The sequence below is a fragment of the Littorina saxatilis genome, linkage group LG12 (assembly GCF_037325665.1).
Source record: "Littorina saxatilis isolate snail1 linkage group LG12, US_GU_Lsax_2.0, whole genome shotgun sequence".
Classification (NCBI taxonomy): domain Eukaryota; kingdom Metazoa; phylum Mollusca; class Gastropoda; order Littorinimorpha; family Littorinidae; genus Littorina; species Littorina saxatilis.
The window spans coordinates 14735877-14755256 of NC_090256.1; positions in this window are offsets into that span (position 1 = coordinate 14735877).

Below are 19380 nucleotides of genomic sequence, written 5' to 3' on the forward strand. Positions count from 1 at the left end.
CACTCTCTATAAGTACTCCCCAAGGACTTCAAACCGCCCTCGTGACGTCCCATTATCAAATAGTCGTTGTTAATGATAAAAATCATACACTCCAAAAAGGCCCCCCCTCAGAAACTCGCTCTGGCCCAAAGAGCACTGCTCTTCACAATTATCTTGTCGTCACACATCATCTGATCAGGACCTCATTCAATCCTCGCATCAGCCACCTCTTACCCCCTCATTGCACAACACAAGACGTGTGTGTGTGTGTGTGTGTGTGTGTGTGTGTGTGTGTGTGCCTCTGTGTGTGTTCATCTGTGTGTGTGCCTCTGTGTGTGTGTGTGTGTGTGTGCCTCTGTGTGTGTGTGTGTGTGTGTGTGTGTGTGTGCCTCTGTGTGTGTGATGAAAGAAGAGACAAAAAGGTATTATTCGCACAGTTGTCAACTTAAAACATATACAACTGATGATTGATGTTGTGTTTATCGTAACGTGTTCTAAGTCTCGTTTGTCAAACGCTATTGCATTTAGAGGCGCTCCAAACTGATCATACAATCAAAATCTTGGTGGTTTTTTTTATCCAGTTGAAATGGACGAGTTCAAATTTGTTGACAGATTGATTTTTGTATTTTATCTTTTTACATTTAGTCAAGTTTTGACTAAATGTTTTAACATAGAGGGGGAATCGAAACGAGGGTCGTGGTGTGTGTGTGTGTGTGTGTGTGTGTGCGTGCGTGCGTGCGTGCGTGCGTGCGTGCGTGCGTGCGTGTAGAGCGATTCAGACTAAACTACTGGACCGATCTTTATGAAATTTTACATGAGAGTTCCTGGGATTGATATCCCCGAACGTTTTTTTTCTTTTTTTCGATAAATGTCTTTGATGACGTCATATCCGGCTTTTCGTGAAAGTTGAGGCGGCACTGTCACGCTCTCATTTTTCAACCAAATTGGTTGAAATTTTGGTCAAGTAGTCTTCGACGAAGCCCGGACTTCGGTATTGCATTTCAGCGTGGTGGCTTAAAAATTAATTACAGTACTCCCCGGTTAACGTCACTACCGTTTAAGGTCACACCTCTGATAACATCAATCAGGGTGTTGGTCCCGACCTAAAGCCTTCTTTGTTTGACTAAGAAAACCTCGCTTAGCGTGACCTCGGATACGGGAACACCTCTTTTTAGGTGACCCCCGTAAATGCAGAAGACCACCGCTTGAGATCAAGCGAAACTGAAACGGAAAAAAATCTCCCAATTTTGCGGCCTTGACAGAGGTTTTTTTTTCTCCATATGACGTCAAAAGAGAAGTGACGCACAAATGTAAACGTCATCAGATTATTTGGCCCGATTATTTAACCCCAAAGAGAAGGATGAGGAAATCTTTCGCAAATAAAACTTGGAAAATAGTTCCCACCAAAAAAGTCGCTGAACCAATCAAATTGCCAACGGAAACCACTTTGACAGAGCATAGATATCTATGGACAGAGTGAGACCCGTGGATGATGACAGATGTAAAAATTGTAACTGCAGTGTGCCCGCTCCCCTTCTGCAGAGGCATGAGGCTAGAATTGACCTGTAATTCATGTCATAAACGATATTTGAGTAGTGCCAATTTTAGGCCAAAATAAAAGACATTGTTGAAGATTTGAGATATTTGGAAGCTCTCTCTCTCTCTCTCTCTTTTTCAAATCAAGCCTTCTTTATTCAGGTGCGGTCCTATGGAACTCACTGCCTATTTTTCTTAAGCATAAAACAAACACAGACAGCTTAAAAAAAAGTATATGTCGCACATAATGCAACTAAACATGTGCTGAATGGTTCATCAATTCATGTAAAATGTATACATGTGCATGTTAAACAAAATTATAATGATATGCAGATCTAAGTTAAGTTATGTTAAAAATTGACACTTGGAAATTGTACTTAAAATGCAGCATGAAAATTTATTTTTTAAATTTGTATCTGTATATTATACAGTTATAATGTATTAAGTTTGATGTGATAGTTCTTTGATTATATTGTTTTCTGTTCTTGTTGACCCTATATTAGGGCGAGGGCTGGATGTAAAAAAGCAATATTCTTGCTTATCTATTACCCTCGATAATAAAGATTTTGTCTTGTCTTGTCTTGTCTCTCTCGAGTCTCTTTCGTTCCCCCTCTCTCTCTTCTCTCATGGTCTCTGTTTCTGTCTGTCTGTCTCTCTCTCACTCTCAGTCTCCGACCCCTCTCCTCTCTCTCTTTCTCTCTATATTTGCCCCTCTGGCCATCTCTCTCTCTCTTCTATTATGTCTCTTTCTCTCTCAGCCTCCAATCTCTCTCTCTCTCTCTCTCTCTCTCTCTCTCTCTCTCTCTCTCTCTCTCTCTCTCTCTCTCTCTCTCTCTTCCTTTCAATTCCTCCCCCCCCCTACTCTCTCTCTCTCGATCTCCCTCTTTTTAACTCTATGTCTCTCTCTCCGTCTCCTCTCGTTATCTCTGTCTGTCATGATCAGTTTGTCTGTGTCTCTCCTCTCTTTCTATGTCTGTCTGTCTTACCTCACCTCCTCTCTCCCGTCGCGATATAACCTTGAATGGTTGAAAACGACGTTAAACACCAAAGAAAGAAAGAAAGAACCTCCTCTCTCTCTCTCTCTCTCTCTCTCTCTCTCTCTCTCTCTCTCTCTCTCTCTCTCTCTCTCTCTCTCTCTCTCTCTCTCTCTCTCTCTCTCTAATGCAGCTGATGGTCTCTGTGTCAGTGTCAGTATGTATGTCATTGTGTGTCTCTCTCTGGATCTGCCCATTATCACGTCATTGACTTTCAATTGGCGGGAAGTCTTTTATGGGGTCTCAAACTAAACTCTGATCTCCTCGGATAAGATCAATTTTTTCTACTGAAATTGATCTTATCCGAGGATTGGTTAACGTGTCCCTCGGATAAGATCACGAATTTTTTTGGTCCCAAGGGGGGTCACCTTATCCGAGGAGTACTGTAATGACTTTGGTCATTAAAAATCTGAAAATTGTAAAAAAAAAATTAAGAAAATTATAAAACGATCCAAATTTACGTTTATTTTATTCTCCATCATTTTCTGATTCCAAAAACATATAAATATGTTATATTTGGATTAAAAACAAGCTCTGAAAATTAAAAATATAAAAATTATTATCAAAATTAAATTTTCGAAATCAATTTAAAAACACTTTCATCTTATTCCTTGTCGGTTCCTGATTCCAAAAACATATAGATATGATATGTTTGGATTAAAAACACGCTCAGAGAGCAGGGCCGGACCAAATGAGTTGTAAGGGGGGGGGTTCCTCCTTTTTGGGGGGGGGGGCAAATCAGCGAAGTGGCGAAGCCACAAGTGCGCGCCTGCAAAGCAGGCGCGCGAACTAGGGGGGTCCGGGGGCATGCTCCCTCGGAAAATTTTTGAAAAACGGTTAAAATCTGTGCAATCTGGTGCATTCTGGGCCTTGTTTTGAGGGTTAAGAGCAGCATTGTGGGGGGGGGGGGGGGGGTACCTTTTTCTCATCGGATTTCACATTGAATAAAATTTGTTAGAGACACACACAAAATTTATTTAAAAAAAAACAAAAAAAACACTCAAAGCAAGGTACATGCTTTTTCCAGGGGTGGGGTTCCGGAACCCCTGGAACCCCCCCCTGGGTCCGGCCCTGGAGAGTTAAAACGAAGAGGCGTGCTATCCTTCTCAGCGCAACTACTAAACCGCTCTTCTTGTCAATTTCACTGCCTTTGCCATGAGCATGAGCGGTGGACTGACGATGCCACGAGTATACGGTCATTGCGTTCAGTTTCATTCTGTGAGTTCGACAGCTACTTGACTAAATGTTGTATTTTCGCCTTACGCGACTTGTTTATCTTTTATTTGTATTGAAATGGCGAGTTTTTATATTTAGTCAAGTTTTGACTAAATATTTTAACGTAGAGGGGGGAATCGAGACGAGGGTCGTGGTGTGTGTGTCTGTCTGTCTGTCTGTCTGTCTGTCTCTGAGTGTGTGTAGAGCGATTCAGACCAAACTACTGGACCGATCTTTATGAAATTTTACATGAGAGTTCCTGGGATTGATATCCCCGAACGTTTTTTTCTTTTTTTTGGATAAATGTCTTTGATGACGTTATATCCGGCTTTTCGTGAAAGTTGAGGCGGCACTGTCACGCTCTCATTTTTCAACCAAATTGGTTGAAATTTTGGTCAAGTAATCTTCGACGAAGCCCGGACTTCGGTATTGCATTTCAGCTTGGTGGCTTAAAAATTAATTAATGACTTTGGTCATTAAAAACCTGAAAATTGTAAAAAAAAAATAAAAATTTATAAAACGATCCAAATTTACGTTCATCTTATTCTCCATCATTTTCTGATTCCAAAAACATATAAATATGTTATATTCGGATTAAAAACAAGCTCTGAAAATTAAATATATAAAAATTATTATCAAAATTAAATTGTCGAAATCAATTTAAAAACACTTTCATCTTATTCCTTGTCGGTTCCTGATTCCAAAAACATATAGATATGATATGTTTGGATTAAAAACACGCTCAGAAAGTTAAAACAAAGAGAGGTACAGAAAAGCGTGCTATCCTTCTTAGCGCAACTACTACCCCGCTCTTCTTGTCAATTTCACTGCCTTTGCCATGAGCGGTGGACTGACGATGCTACGAGTATACGGTCTTGCTGAAAAATGGCATTGCGTTCAGTTTCATTCTGTGAGTTCGACAGCTACTTGACTAAATGTTGTATTATCGCCTTACGCGACTTGTAAGTATTCTTGCCGGAGCATTGTTTTGTGTGTGCTGCCGTGTGTTTCGCTCGATGATTGTAAGTCAAGTTTGTAAGTTTTGTGATTTTTGCTCAGTTGCATGTATCATATTTTGTGTTGCGTGAGAAGTCGAAAATGAACTTAGAATGGAAATTGCACGTGTACGTGGGTGTGTAAGCTCAATGTTGGTGTGTGTGTGTGTGTGTGTGTGTGCGCGCGCTCGCGCGAAGGCATATTTAAACGTTACGGTTTATATATTCACTCGCTACAATTCGAAAAATTAATGTGGAACGTAGAGCTCAAAGACAGCACAACACACCCACACACTCTCTCTTTCTCTCCCTCACACACACGTACACACACACATTCACACACACACACTCTCTCCCCCACACACACGTACACACACACATTCACTCACACACACTCTCTCTCTTTCTCTCCCTCACACGCACGTACACGCACACACATTCACTCACTCACACACAAACACACACACACTTGAAAAATGGATGCAACACTTTGTGGCAGCAGCTCCGGCAACGTCACAGTTTCTGTCAGCATTGTATCATCTATACATATAATAAAAGAGAGTGTCTGTCTGTCTGTCTGTCTGTCTGTCTGTCTGTGGTCGCCATACCTCTGAGATGGCAAGAGGCAGGAACAAGAGTGTGCACGTACACTCCCTAGGTGCCGCAGATGTGCACCTGGGTTTTAGTTTCTTGATTCACTGTTTCCTTTCTCAGAATATGGACCTCCCATTTATTGAATACAGCCTATATGGTGCAAGACCAGTTCAGTGCGTACTGTTCACCTGTAGGAAGCACATCATGCCAGTGATATTAGAGACTCGCTGTTGCTCCTATGAGGGGAAGAACTTAATGAAGAAAAATTAACTGGACAGTTCCGGAAATTTCTAGAAGGTAAGGGAGATAACTGTTCACCTGTAGCAAGCACATCATGCCAGTGATATTAGAGACTTGCTATTGCTCCAATGAGGGGAAGAAATGAAGAATGAAAAATTAACTGGACAGTTCCGGAAATTTCTAGAAGATAAGGGAGATAACTCTTTTTTGTCTGTGGTCGCCATACCTCTGAGATGGCAAGAGGCAGGAACAAGATAGTAGCACGTACACTCCCTAGGTGCTGCAGATGTGCACCTGGGTTTTAGTTTCTTGATTCATTGTTTCCTTTCTCAGATTATGGACCTCCCATTTATTGAATACAGCCTATATGGTGCAAGACCAGTTCAGTGCCTACTGTTCACCTGTAGCAAGCACATCATGCCAGTGATATTAGAGACTCGCTGTTGCTCCTATGAGGGGAAGAAATGAAGAATGAAAAATTAACTGGACAGTTCCGGAAATTTCTAGAAGGTAAGGGAGATAACTCTTTTTTGTCTGTGGTCGCCATACCTCTGAGATGGCAAGAGGCAGGAACAAGATAGTGTGCACGAAAACTCCCTAGGTGCCGCAGATGTGCACCTGGGTTTTAGTTTCTTGATTCATTGTTTCCTTTCTCAGATTATGGACCTCCCATTTATTGAATACAGCCTATATGGTGCAAGACCAGTTCAGTGCCTACCGCTGTTCACCTGTAGCAAGCACATTATGCCAGTGATATTAGAGACTCGCTATTGCTCCTATGAGGGGAAGAAATGAAGAAAGAAAAATTAACTGGACAGTTCCGGAAATTTCTAGAAGGTAAGGGAGATAACTCTTTTTTTCTATCCAAACAAAGGAGGTAAAGCTAATGATAATGGGATAGCGAGCGTCTTAAATTGCTACAGGGCTCCGCTTACTCCCGGGCGAAGCCGGGCTTAACTGCTAGTGCTGTTATAAAAGTATCCATCCTACAGTAACTTATAAACATCCCCTTGATAATAGCTTCCTACCAGCCGAGTTGCCTGCTTGCTCCAGCCCAGGTTGATGACGAAGGACGTTGGTTTTGTTTCTTGCAGCGTGGGGCTGCTATACATTACCTGACACTGACAACTGAAGAAAACCGGAATGAAGTCTTTGTTGCTAAACATGTTTAGACACAATACCCGGCTTGTTTGTTTCCTGTGATGTGGGCTGCGTACTGAGAATGGTTCATTAGTTAGGCTACCACAAGGGGAATCTCAGTGTGTCGATCCATAGTTTCCCTCCCACCACACGCAGCCCCGCCTCAGTCTTCCGCCTTATTAGCCCTTTCTAATCATCGGTGCTGAAGACCTGGCGAAGAGACAACCTTGACTTTTGCAACGATGCTGCGATTACTTCCCTTTGTTTCTTAGATCCTAAAATAGAACTAGCCGGTTCAGGTCGACTGCCCTTCTTTTTTACACTTAGTCACGTTTTGACTAAATGTTTTAACATAGACGGGGAATCGAGATGAGGGTCGTGGTGTATGTGTGTGTGTGTGTAGAGCGATTCAGAGAAAACTACCTGACCGATCTTCACAAAACTTCACATGAGAGGTCCTGAGTATGATATCCCCGGACGTTTGTTTTTATTTTTTCGATAAATATCTTTGATGACGTTATATCCGGCTTTTTGTGAAAGTTGAGGCAGCACTGCCACGCCCTCATTTTTCAATCAAATTGATTGAAATGTTGGTCAAGCAATGTTTGACGACGTCTGGACTATGGGATTGAATTTCAGCTCTGCAGCGTCAAAATTAGTTAATTAGTTTGCTCATTAAAGTTGTCATTAAAATTGAATTTTCACAAACAGATTTAAAAATGAGTGCATCGTATTCTTAAATTTCTCCTGAATTCAAAAACATATACATATGTCATGTCTACTCTAAAAATGTGCTAAGAATTACAAGAAATAGGTATTCGCAAGCTACGGGCGGAAACAAGCGTGACCCGTCTCGGTCTTTGGGGTTGGTTAGTCGAGACTGTCTGAATATAGTCTCGGCGATTACTTTTCATGCCGACAAATTTACTAAATGTTTTTATATCGCTTCACGCGACTTGTTTTCTTTTTTGTGTGCGGTGTGGTGGGAATCAGCTTTTCTCCTGAGATATTAGGGCTTACAAACGGAGATGTCTTATTTTACAATCTGAAAATAACAACAACAACTTATTCATAATATATCTATATCGTGTAAAATAAATACAATAATCAATCAATCAATCAATCAATACTTAAAGGCACACACAGCCTCCCGTAAACCATCCGTTTCAGGTCACAGACACTGTCAGGCTTTTACACACAGTACAAACACCATTTCGTTTAAACAGAGACATACATCTATGTCTCTGGTTTAAAGACTCACCGCTTGAGAACATCCTAGGCGCCCTCCGTAAAGAGCGAGCATTTTTCAAAGAATTTATTTTTGCGTGGCCAGCCGGATTGTCTAGTACCACAATCGGACGCCTCGCTTTGGCGCTAGAACTAACTTTTAAAATCTAAATAATAAATTGACAGCTTGTTACACAAATATTCTTAATCATACAAGAATTCTTTTTTCATCAAGACGAGATCAGTACAATTCGAAGTTTGAAAAAAGGGAGACCGGAATCAGGTGTCGGGCAAGGTCGTGTTGCCCAAGCAGACGAAGTTTCTGCATAGCGCGCTTCTTTGAAGCAAACCGCCGCCTATATAAGGTCGTGTGACTCGCAGTCGTTTGTTGCATTTTAGGTTCAGAGGTACACAATAACGTCACTGATATTGCAGATACAGCGAATCGCATTGAAATCACGAACTGACCACTACATTGTGAAACAAAAGGAAAGTGGATCACACGGGTGTACGATGGCTCAAGGGTAAAACAAACCACGAAAATTAATCTGGTGTGTGGTTTACGTAAGCTAAATGGCCATTCAAACGAATTGTGTCATTGAATGCTATTAAATGCTATTGCATGTGTGTTCCGTAAGGTTAGAACTACTTTTTATATTTAGTCAAGTTTTGACTAAATATTTTAACATCGAGGGGGAATCGAAACGAGGGTCGTGGTGTATGTGCGTGTCTGTGTGTGTGTCTGTGTGTGTGTGTGTGTGTAGAGCGATTCAGACTAAACTACTGGACCGATCTTTATGAAATTTGACATGAGAGTTCCTGGGTATGAAATCCCCGAACGTTTTTTTCATTTTTTTGATAAATGTCTTTGATGACGTCATATCCGGCTTTTCGTGAAAGTTGAGGCGGCACTGTCACGCCCTCATTTTTCAACCAAATTGGTTGAAATTTTGGTCAAGTACTCTTCGACGAAGCCCGGGGTTCGGTATTGCATTTCAGCTTGGTGGCTTAAAAATTAATTAATGACTTTGGTCATTAAAAATCTGAAAATTGTAAAAAAAAATAAAAATTTATAAAACGATCCAAATTTACGTTTATCTTATTCTCCATCATTTGCTGATTCCAAAAACATATCAATATGTTATATTTGGATTAAAAACAAGCTCTGAAAATTAAATATATAAAAATTATTATCAAATTTTTTTTTTCGAAATCAATTTAAAAACACTTTCATCGTATTCCTTGTCGGTTCCTGATTCCAAAAATATATAGATATGATATGTTTGGATTAAAAACACGCTCAGAAAGTTAAAACGAAGAGAGGTACAGAAAAGCGTGCTATCCTTCTTAGCGCAACTACTACCCCGCTCTTCTTGTCAATTCCACGGGCACTGCCTTTGCCACGGGCGGTGGAGTGACGATGCTACGAGTATACGGTCTTGCTGCGTTCAGTTTCATTCTGTGAGTTCGACAGCTACTTGACTAAATATTGTATTTTCGCCTTACGCGACTTGTTATATTTAGTCAAGTTTTGACTAAATATTTTAACATCGAGGGGGTCGTGGTGTATGTGCGTGTGTGTGTGCGTGTGTGCGTGTGTGTGTGTGTGTGTAGAGCGATTCAGACTAAACTACTGGACCGATCTTTATGAAATTTGACATGAGAGTTCCTGGGTATGAAATCCCCATACGTTTTTTTCATTTTTTTGATAAATGTCTTTGATGACGTCATATCCGGCTTTTCGTGAAAGTTGAGGCGGCACTGTCACGCCCTCATTTTTCAACCAAATTGGTTGAAATTTTGGTCAAGTAATCTTCGACGAAGCCCGGGGTTCGGTATTGCATTTCAGCTTGGTGGCTTAAAAATTAATTAATGACTTTGGTCATTAAAAATCTGAAAATTGTAAAAAAAAATAAAAATTTATAAAACGATCCAAATTTACGTTTATCTTATTCTCCATCATTTGCTGATTCCAAAAACATATAAATATGTTATATTCGGATTAAAAACAAGCTCTGAAAATTAAATATATAAAAATTATTATCAAAATTAAATTGTCCAAATCAATTTAAAAACACTTTCATCTTATTCCTTGTCAGTTCCTGATTCCAAAAACATATAGATATGATATGTTTGGATTAAAAACACGCTCAGAAAGTTAAAACAAAGAGAGGTACAGAAAAGCGTGCTATCCTTCTAAGCGCAACTACTACCCCGCTCTTCTTGTCAATTTCACTGCCTTTGCCATGAGCGGTGGACTGACGATGCTACGAGTATCCGGTCTTGCTGAAAAATGGCAGCTTAAATATTGTATTTTCGCCTTACGCGACTTGTTTCGTGACTCGAGAAGACTTAACTCGTTCTGTAAACCATTTGAGGCAGACTGGGACTTTAAACAAATAGATAGGTATGTTAATTCATAAACAAAGAAATAAAAATAAAATGAATATAAAAAAAATGTAAAAACACAAATATAGCGGACGATACAACTCCTTATTTGGATGGCAGTAAGGAATCGTTTGTCGAATGTGTTAAAACTTTACAGAGATTTTCTAAATTTTCCGGATTAAGATAAATAATGAAAAAAATCAAATTGTCTGGATCGGAAGAATGCGAAATTCACAAGAAATATATGAGGGATATGAACTTTTGTCAGGAACCTGGGCTTTTTAAAGTATTGGGAGTCAAATTTTCGACAAACACCAGCAACAATTTGGAAATTAATTATGAAGGAAAATTAAAAGAGATTAAAAGAATTTTAAACGATTGGAGCCGAAGACAGTTAACTCTATTCGGTAGAATTATAATGTTGAAAACCTTGGTCCTTTCAAAATTGGTTTATTTATTAACTGTTTTGCCAGACCCACCCGAAGATTTTTTACGAGAAGTTAATGCAGCCTTTTATTCCTTCCTGTGGAATGGTAAACATGCAAAGATTCGGCGAAATGTCGATTGCAGACCTTATTGCCATTGTGGTTTGAATATGATTGACATTTATACTTTTGTGGCATCGGTAAACATAAATTGTATTCGCAGGTTCAAGATGTTGGAATTTGATGCAAAAACGATTATTTTTGATAGGATACCTGGAATGAAAGACATATTTAAAGTGGGTGCCGAGTAGGTAAATGTGTTAATGAAACGATGTGGTAACCCTTTTTGGAAGGATGTTTTGAAACATTATAAGAAAAACTGTTCCTTATGCGAGGTAAACCGGCACGGTTGGCCTAGTGGTAAGGCGTCCGCCCCGTGATCGGGAGGTCGTGGGTTCGAACCGGCCCCGGCCGGGTCATACCTAAGACTTTAAAATTGGCAATCTAGTGGCTGCTCCGCCTGGCGTCTGGCATTATGGGGTTAGTGCTAGGACTGGTTGGTCAGTCCGGTGTCAGAATAATGTGACTGGGTGAGACATGAAGCCTGTGCTGCGACTTCTGTCTTGTGTGTGGCGCACGTTATATGTCAAAGCAGCATCGCCCTGATATGGCCCTTCGTGGTCGGCTGGGCGTTAAGCAAACAAACAAACAAACAAAATGCGAGGTAACTGATATGAATGATTTTGTTTCCGAATGTATACATTACTTCTTCTTCTTCACAATTTGAACATTATACGAGATCACGGGGCAATTGTAAATAAGGAATGGATTGAAAATGATGTATTGTTTGTCCATCAGTTGTTACATTTTAAATAGAACTTCACCGCACAAATGTTCTTTTTACAGAAGAATTTATTTTGTTTGGTTGTATGAAAAATGTTAACGTAGATGTGGTTTTGGATTTTATTATTTTGTTTGCAAAGTTTTATATTTATAACAGTAAGTTACAAGAGACAAAGCCACTGTTAGAAATATATTTCAGGAATTTGAAATAATTATAGATTTGCAATAGAAAAATATTCCAGTTTCAATGCTGTAACATTAAAAAAAATTCAGAATTATGGTCTTCATAAAATTATGAAGAGTTGGTCAGGTAATAAACTAGATTGTGCAGAGATGTGATGATTTTGTGTGTATGTCTTTGTTTGTTTTTGTTTTTTGTTGTTCTTTGACTGTAAACTTATTGTCTTTTTAAGCAGATAGAACGTTCATAATGTCCATATTGTTGTTCTTGTTGAATGTTTTTTTTTAAATAGATGAACAAATGCGCCTACAAAATAAATCAAACGTTAACCTTAACACCTATTTTATCAAAAACTATTTCTGATATGTTTTATTTTCCCGTAACAATTATTTCTCAATCTAATACACACCGAAATTTTCCTTTTTTAATTTTTTTTTATCTTAATTTTTTAAAATTATTACTTTATCATCTTTTATACATCACAATTATATATTTTTGAGTCACTTGAGAAAAAGTGACTCTATGTAATTGGTCAGTGTTAGTCTGTCCGGCCGGCCGTCCGGCCGGCCGGCCGTCCGTAGACACCACCTTAACGTTGGACTTTTCTCGGAAACTATCAAAGCGATCGGGCTCATATTTTGTTTAGTCGTGACCTCCAATGACCTCTACACTTTAACGATGGTTTCGTTGACCTTTGACCTTTTTCAAGGTCACAGGTCAGCGTCAAAGGAAAAATTAGACATTTTATATCTTTGACAAAGTTCATCGGATGTGATTGAAACTTTGTAGGATTATTCTTTACATCAAAGTATTTACATCTGTAGCCTTTTACGAACGTTATCAGAAAAACAAGGGAGATAACTAGCCTTTTCTGTTCGGCAACACACAACTTAACGTTGGGCTTTTCTCGGAAACTATAAAAGTGACCGGGCTCAAATTTTATGTGAACGTGACTCATTGTGTTGTGAATAGCAATTTCTTCCTGTCCATCTGATGCCTCATATAATATTCAGAACTGCGAAAGTGACTCGATCGAGCGTTTGCTCTTCTTGTTAAAAACAAAACGTCACAACATTTTATTAAATTAACAAAAAAATGTAATACAAGGACCACTATTTCCACTTTGGGATGAAGAGATGTCAAACCAGCAACGACCAAAAAACAAAAACAAAAAACAACCGGGGACAAAAACAGGATTATTTTCACCTATCACTCAAGACTAATCCTGCTACCTGGGTAAACCACGACCGGCACAATCGGCACCTCTCATCTCATAACTAGCTTAAATAATGAAAACTGGACATGTGTAACGGTTTGGTCGTGTGCAAGTTATCTAGAGACGGTAGCATAAATGCGGCGAACGGAATAAAAAAAATATATATAAATAAACACCCACGCCGGGGTAACAGTTGCGATGAACAAGACAGATAAGAAGACTATCCTTTATTGTCTTTCCACCAATAGCGAGCGAGGAGGGGCGGGGCCCGTGCACAGACCGCAGTGAGTGCGTGTCTTGCTGTCAACTCACGAGCGGCGCGTGCCTGAATGCACTGACAAAGCGACTGACGGACGTCTTGCTCCGCTGGCCTTGCGGGACTGCGCCAGGTGTGGTGTATAAAACACCCCGACATCTTCCACGAGCTGTCTGTTAGCGAATAACCATTGCAGTTCCCAAATAGGCAAAGAACCATCATCATTGTCATCACAAGCTGTCACGTCGCTTGTCGCCGTCCACTTACCCTTTTTGGAACTACGTTCTTTATTTTCAGTCAGTGACGTCGTCGGACTTCGATTTTCAGTCACATTGCCGGACTAGATTTTTAATCACGTTGCCGGACTTCGATTTTCAGTCACATTGCAGGACTCGATTTTCAGTCACGTTGCCGGACTCGATTTTCAGTGACGTTTCCGGACTCGATTTTCAGTCACATTGCCGGACTCGATTTTCAGTGACGTTGCCGGACTCGATTTTCAGTCACATTGCAGGACTCGATTTTCAGTCACGTTGCCGGACTCGATTTTCAGTCACGTTGCTGGACTTCGTTGCTCTTGTGCAGAGGATTACTTCTTGGAAGACACTCAGTGACAACATGCTGGTGTGCGCTGCTTGAAAAGCAACGATAGGAGCTTGTCTCAACAAACTTTCAAACTGGCTTTCTCCCTGTAGCTTTTCGCTTAATAAACGTGTCACTTTTACTCGAAGAAAATCCATGAAATGTGTCCACAAAATCTGCATTTTGACAGTACCGAATGAGGCATCAGCAAGGACAATTGATACGCCGTTTGAGCAGTGAACGAATAACAGAAAAACAAATAAAGCAAGCAGAATAAAGAAGGAAAAAAAAGAAAAGGTTCACAAAATCATACAGATTTGTATGAATGAGGCTAGCAAGCAGACGCGTGTTCTGTGTGACAATGAGCGTTGTGAACGTGCAGTGGCTGATGTTCTGTGTCTGCCTCGTGGCCCTGGTCGACACCATCACTGTGACAGCGAGCACGCCCCTATCTCCCCGACCGTCACAGGTGCCTGTGCAAAGGTCACATGACAAAGAATACCAAAGTCATTTTGCGCATCATTCGCAACAACGTACTGGTCGAGAAATACAACTCAACAGACTCAGATTATTCAGGACTGAAGAAAAGACGTCTACTGTCGATGAGCAAAAAAATCCTGAATCTGTGGCAACAAGAGCAAAAGTGCCTGAAAGTGTTACGTGGCTTGACTTTTTAAAATATGAGTACGCCATGCGCAGAACTGCCGTTGGGCGTGTCGCAATTCCACCCCGTGACGCAATATCGGTGAATTTGTTTCCGAGAAAAAGTCAAACCACAACTATATTAAATGAAGTGAAAAAGACCTTTCGCACTAAATCCTTACAGTTCCCGAAGTCGGTACCTTCTCTACTGGAATCAAAAATCAATACTGACAAACAGACGATCTCAGTGGTCAAACCCATAGACAGAAATGACGTCACTCCACAGGACGAGAGAAACGTCAAGCTGAATATGACGTCATCGCAAGGCCTTGATGACACGGGACACGCGGAGTGGTCGATGCAGCAGGGGCAGCCGTGGTGGGCCAGTGAGTGGAAAGTCGCGAGCAGTCTGCCTTCTCTGCCTGCCCGATCGCCCCACGCCATTGCCGTCAACACAACGACCACCGTCTTCCACCTTACCCATCAATCACCGGACACAATCCATGATCGGGAGCAGGCCGCCGCAACAGTTTCTGCGTGGTCATCAAAGACTGCGAGAAGCGAAGGTCTTCATCAGGCCGAGGCAAAAACGGTCACCTCCTTGTCCTTCTCCACATGGGGGAGTCGTGCAGGGCGAGAACTAAACACCTTCACCGCAAGCGGCTCTGCGGAGCCAACACTCAACAACACCAGAGTTGGCAGCTCTACGGGGCGAACACTCAACACCTCCACAGCGAGCGGCTGTAAGGGGCGAACAATCAACACCTCTACAGCGAGCGGCTCTACGGGGCGAACACTCAACACCTCCACAGCGAGCGGCTCTACGAGGCGAACACTCAACACCTCCAGCTCTACGAGGCGAACACTCAACACCTCCAGCTCTACGGGGCGAACACTCAACACCTCCAGCTCTACGGGGCGAACACTCAACAACTCCAGCTCTACGGGGCGAACACTCAACACCCCCAAAGCGGGAGGCTCTGGGGGGCAGGAAACGTGGGGTGACGAGTGGAGCCGGGTGCGGCGCGGGACGGGCTCCATGACCCAGGCGGGGCGAGGAGAGTGGTTCTCGGCGAGCGAGACGTGCCAGCAGCTAGAGGTGGTCAAGGTGCTGCAGCCTCCAGACTGTGTCCGGCGCGTGGTCCGCAGCCAGTCGTGCCAGGGCACGTGCCACTCACGCTCCGTGCCGCAGTGGGACGTGGAGCGCCAGGAGCTGAGGCGCGTGGCCTACTGCACGTGCTGCAAGCCGCACAGCATGACCTACCGGCGCATCAGGTTCCGCTGCCCGGGCCGCGACAAGAACCTCGTCATCCACGTCGGGGTGGCCACCCAGTGCGCCTGTCGCCCGTGCTCTGACGGCACTGCCAGTCTCCGCCAGCCCTACGACTATTGATCACAAACGACGTCGACTGAACAAACTTTTTCAAAGACTTTTCTTCTTGACCCTGTATTCCAAAGTGACATCTCTGACGTCATAAGCGACTGAGAAAAGGTGGAGAAGACGTGACAATGCGAAGCATTACGTCACGTAAAACATTGTGTCACACCTTGCAGGAACTGACAGAGAATTTTGAAAAAGAAGTCTGTCTCGGTGACTTCGTCATATTAGCAGAAGAAAATCAATGGTAAGGTCACCGCTAGGCTGTGCATGTGTCGGTGTTGGGTCTCATTAAATGGAGCCCGAGTTTTGGCGGTGACAATACAAGCTTCGGCCCATCGGCTATTTCTGTAAGTAAGGCCCAAAAAAAAAAAAAAATTAGGTGTGGTTACGGTAACATAGCCAAAAAAAATAGGGTAGGTAGGTAGGCAATAACTATTTTTTTTTTTTTACTTTTTTTTTCTAATGTGTACAAATTAAACCTACTTGACAGGGAAATAAGTGTGCGATACGGGCGCTTTTGCTTTCATTGCGTTTTTTGCACTGTTTTTTTTTTTGTTTTTTGTTTTTTGACAAATGTAATAAAAAGTTATAGGATCGGCCCCTAAAAATAGGGTAGGTCGGGTTACCGTAACCACACCTATTTTTTTTTAGGCCCAAGAAAAGAGGTCCAATTGAACAATTAGAATGAACTTTCCATGGAGTGACATACAGAAAGTACTGTGACCTAGCGGCCAGTGAACAACGCTCGATCCATGACAGCCTTGGGCATCAGTTGCTGTTCAGTTAAAGATGGACATGACCGTGCCAATATCAATTTTACAATGGACCGTTAACTCCCATATCACTATTTTTTTCTGTCTGCCAAACTGCTTTCTGTTGACATAACCAAGCTAAGGAAAGGTCACTCTCGCGGAATATCGGTAATCCCCCAAACAGGGAGACAAAATAACACGCTTTCACCTTCTGCAGTTAGGCAGTTCGAACGTGTCTTTTGCGTTGTTCGGTTGGTGTTAAAAACTGACCTACGATTAAAGAACAGACATCGGCCTCGAGGTGCACCGCAATTTTGAAGAATTCGTAGCCTTTTTTTGTTGAATATCTTTTCTTAAAAAAATACTCACGATCATTGAGACTTGAAAAATAGTGTGCCCCCTGCTGATAATACGATTTCTTGGTGGTTCTTTCGTTAATCTTACCGTTCTGATCACTTACATTAGCACCAGAGTGTTTGTTTGTTTGTTTGCTTAACGCCCAGCCGACCGCCACGAAGGGCCATATCAGGGCGGTGCTGCTTTGACATATAACGTGCGCCACACACAAGACAGAAGTCGCAGCACAGGCTTCATGTCTCACCCAGTCACATTATTCTGACACCGGACCAACCAGTCCTAGCACTAACCCCATAATGCCAGACGCCAGGCGGAGCAGCCACTAGATTGCCAATTTTAAAGTCTTAGGTATGACCCGGCCGGGGTTCGAACCCACGACCTCCCGATCACGGGGCGGACGCCTTACCACTAGGCCAACCGTGCCGGTCACCAGAGTGAGCGAAAGACTCCAAAATGCAGATCAAACACACCAACCTCGCAACTTCGCAGCCATTTTGAACGATCTCGGTCACCAACAATTTTTCGAGCAAATGCTTACGTAAACTCATGCCGTCAGAGGATGGTCGAATTTGTTTTGCAACAATGTTTATCAAGTGGATTTACAAACAATAAAACCACTGTAATCCGGAAAATGTCTTACTTCGCTGAATAACAATGGATTCTTTCATACGTTAGATTGGGAAAGCCATATCTAGCATCATACAGAATTTTCCATAAACCTAAAAAGCGTAAAAGCGTATCATTCCTGTGGCCTTAGCTCCAGTCACCAACTCATGTCCCAAATAGAAATAGTTTCTGAGAGGACGTAAACTCCCCCCTTCTAGTTCATTCCTGTGAGGACGTTAAGGACCCCTAGATTCAGCAGTCCGTTTCAAAAACTGTAGTCTGTTTCAAAGATTTTCTGCAATTTTCAACATTATAGGGGAAGGGCTCCTAATATGGACCACTTTTTGTTTATTGCTGATAACTAGCTTGTTTTCTTGCGAAGAAGTTTCATTTTGTGGTTGGTAGTCCTTCTCTCTTAGTTGAACAGTTGGGCCTAATTAGAGCGAAATAGCTTTGATAGACCTTCAGCAAAAATTAAATACAGAAAAAGTCACAAATGGTCCATATTAGGAGCCTGGGCGCCCAATAAGGACCAGTGAAGCGGCCTTCACGAATCACTGTAAAAAGCCCCCTATACTTCAAAATAACATGATACAACTTAGTGTGCAAGTCAGACTAATTCAAATATGCTTTAGATTTAGCTGTTTCGGGTTGATGAGAGCATTATTTGAAGCACACCAGGAAACTGAAGAAGCTTATCAAAAACAGAGTGAAAATAAGTGAAATTATCAACTTCCACCAAAAAAAGACTATTTGTTATATTTTTTTTAAATCTCGAGGGCTAGTTATAGGTTATTTTCAGCAAGCTTCTTAATGAATTAATTAAAATTGCCTTTAGTTTTTACTTTCTTCGATTTGTTGAAGGTGGTCCATATTAGGGGACTCACACATACTTTGAGGTTTTGCTATTATTTTTTGTTTGCAGTAGAAACTCGGGGTACACACTGTTAAAATGTAAACAAATACTGCCTTAGCTGTCATATATAGCCATTTTTGTGTTATGAAAGCTTTGGCTGTGGACAGAAACGAGTCCGTTTTAAGCGGCAAATTTAGAGTGAACGCTGCCAAAAGTGAAAAAAAGCGAAAAAGCCTAACGGTTTTGAGGTTTGTGTTTCTGCAACTGTTTTGACATGTGCAACTCATCCAAAGAGGGTGAATAAAGCGAATGAAATTGTTTTGAGTGCTCTAGCGTCGTTAGTTTGTCAGAACAGGAGGTGGTCCATATTAGGAGCCGGTCCATATTCCCCTAAATCGAGAAAACTAGACACATCGAAGGAAATTTGGTGCAAAAAACAGTTTTCCTGATCACAAATCATTGTGTAAAACTTTCTTTACAACTTTCTTTCATAAAGTGTACGTATTTTTCCAGCAAAAGGCGTGTCCCCTGTTTCGAGTGAACACTGTTTTCGTGGTGCAGTGCCTGTGCTTAAAAAATACACAGTGGCCATAATTTCTCTTTATTTGAATGAATTTCAACTTCACAAAGATTGTTTTCGAGTGCAGATTATTAAAAAAAATCAATGCATGCAGAATTTGAAAAAAACAGTTGGTTGTACACGTCTACTTTCTGTCCTTATTTCATCTCCGTTTCTGTCATTTGTCTTCCTACCTGTTTTTTCGTCTTCCCTCCCGCCCGTCTGCCTGTGTGTGCGATTATGTGCGTGTGTGTGCGTGCGTGTGTGCCTATGTGTGCTGCCTACAAAGTACATTCTGACCTGTGTGCACACAAACAAAAATCATTGCGATATGTTTCGTACCTAAACTAAAACATTCATTCGCTTCCGAGTCTAC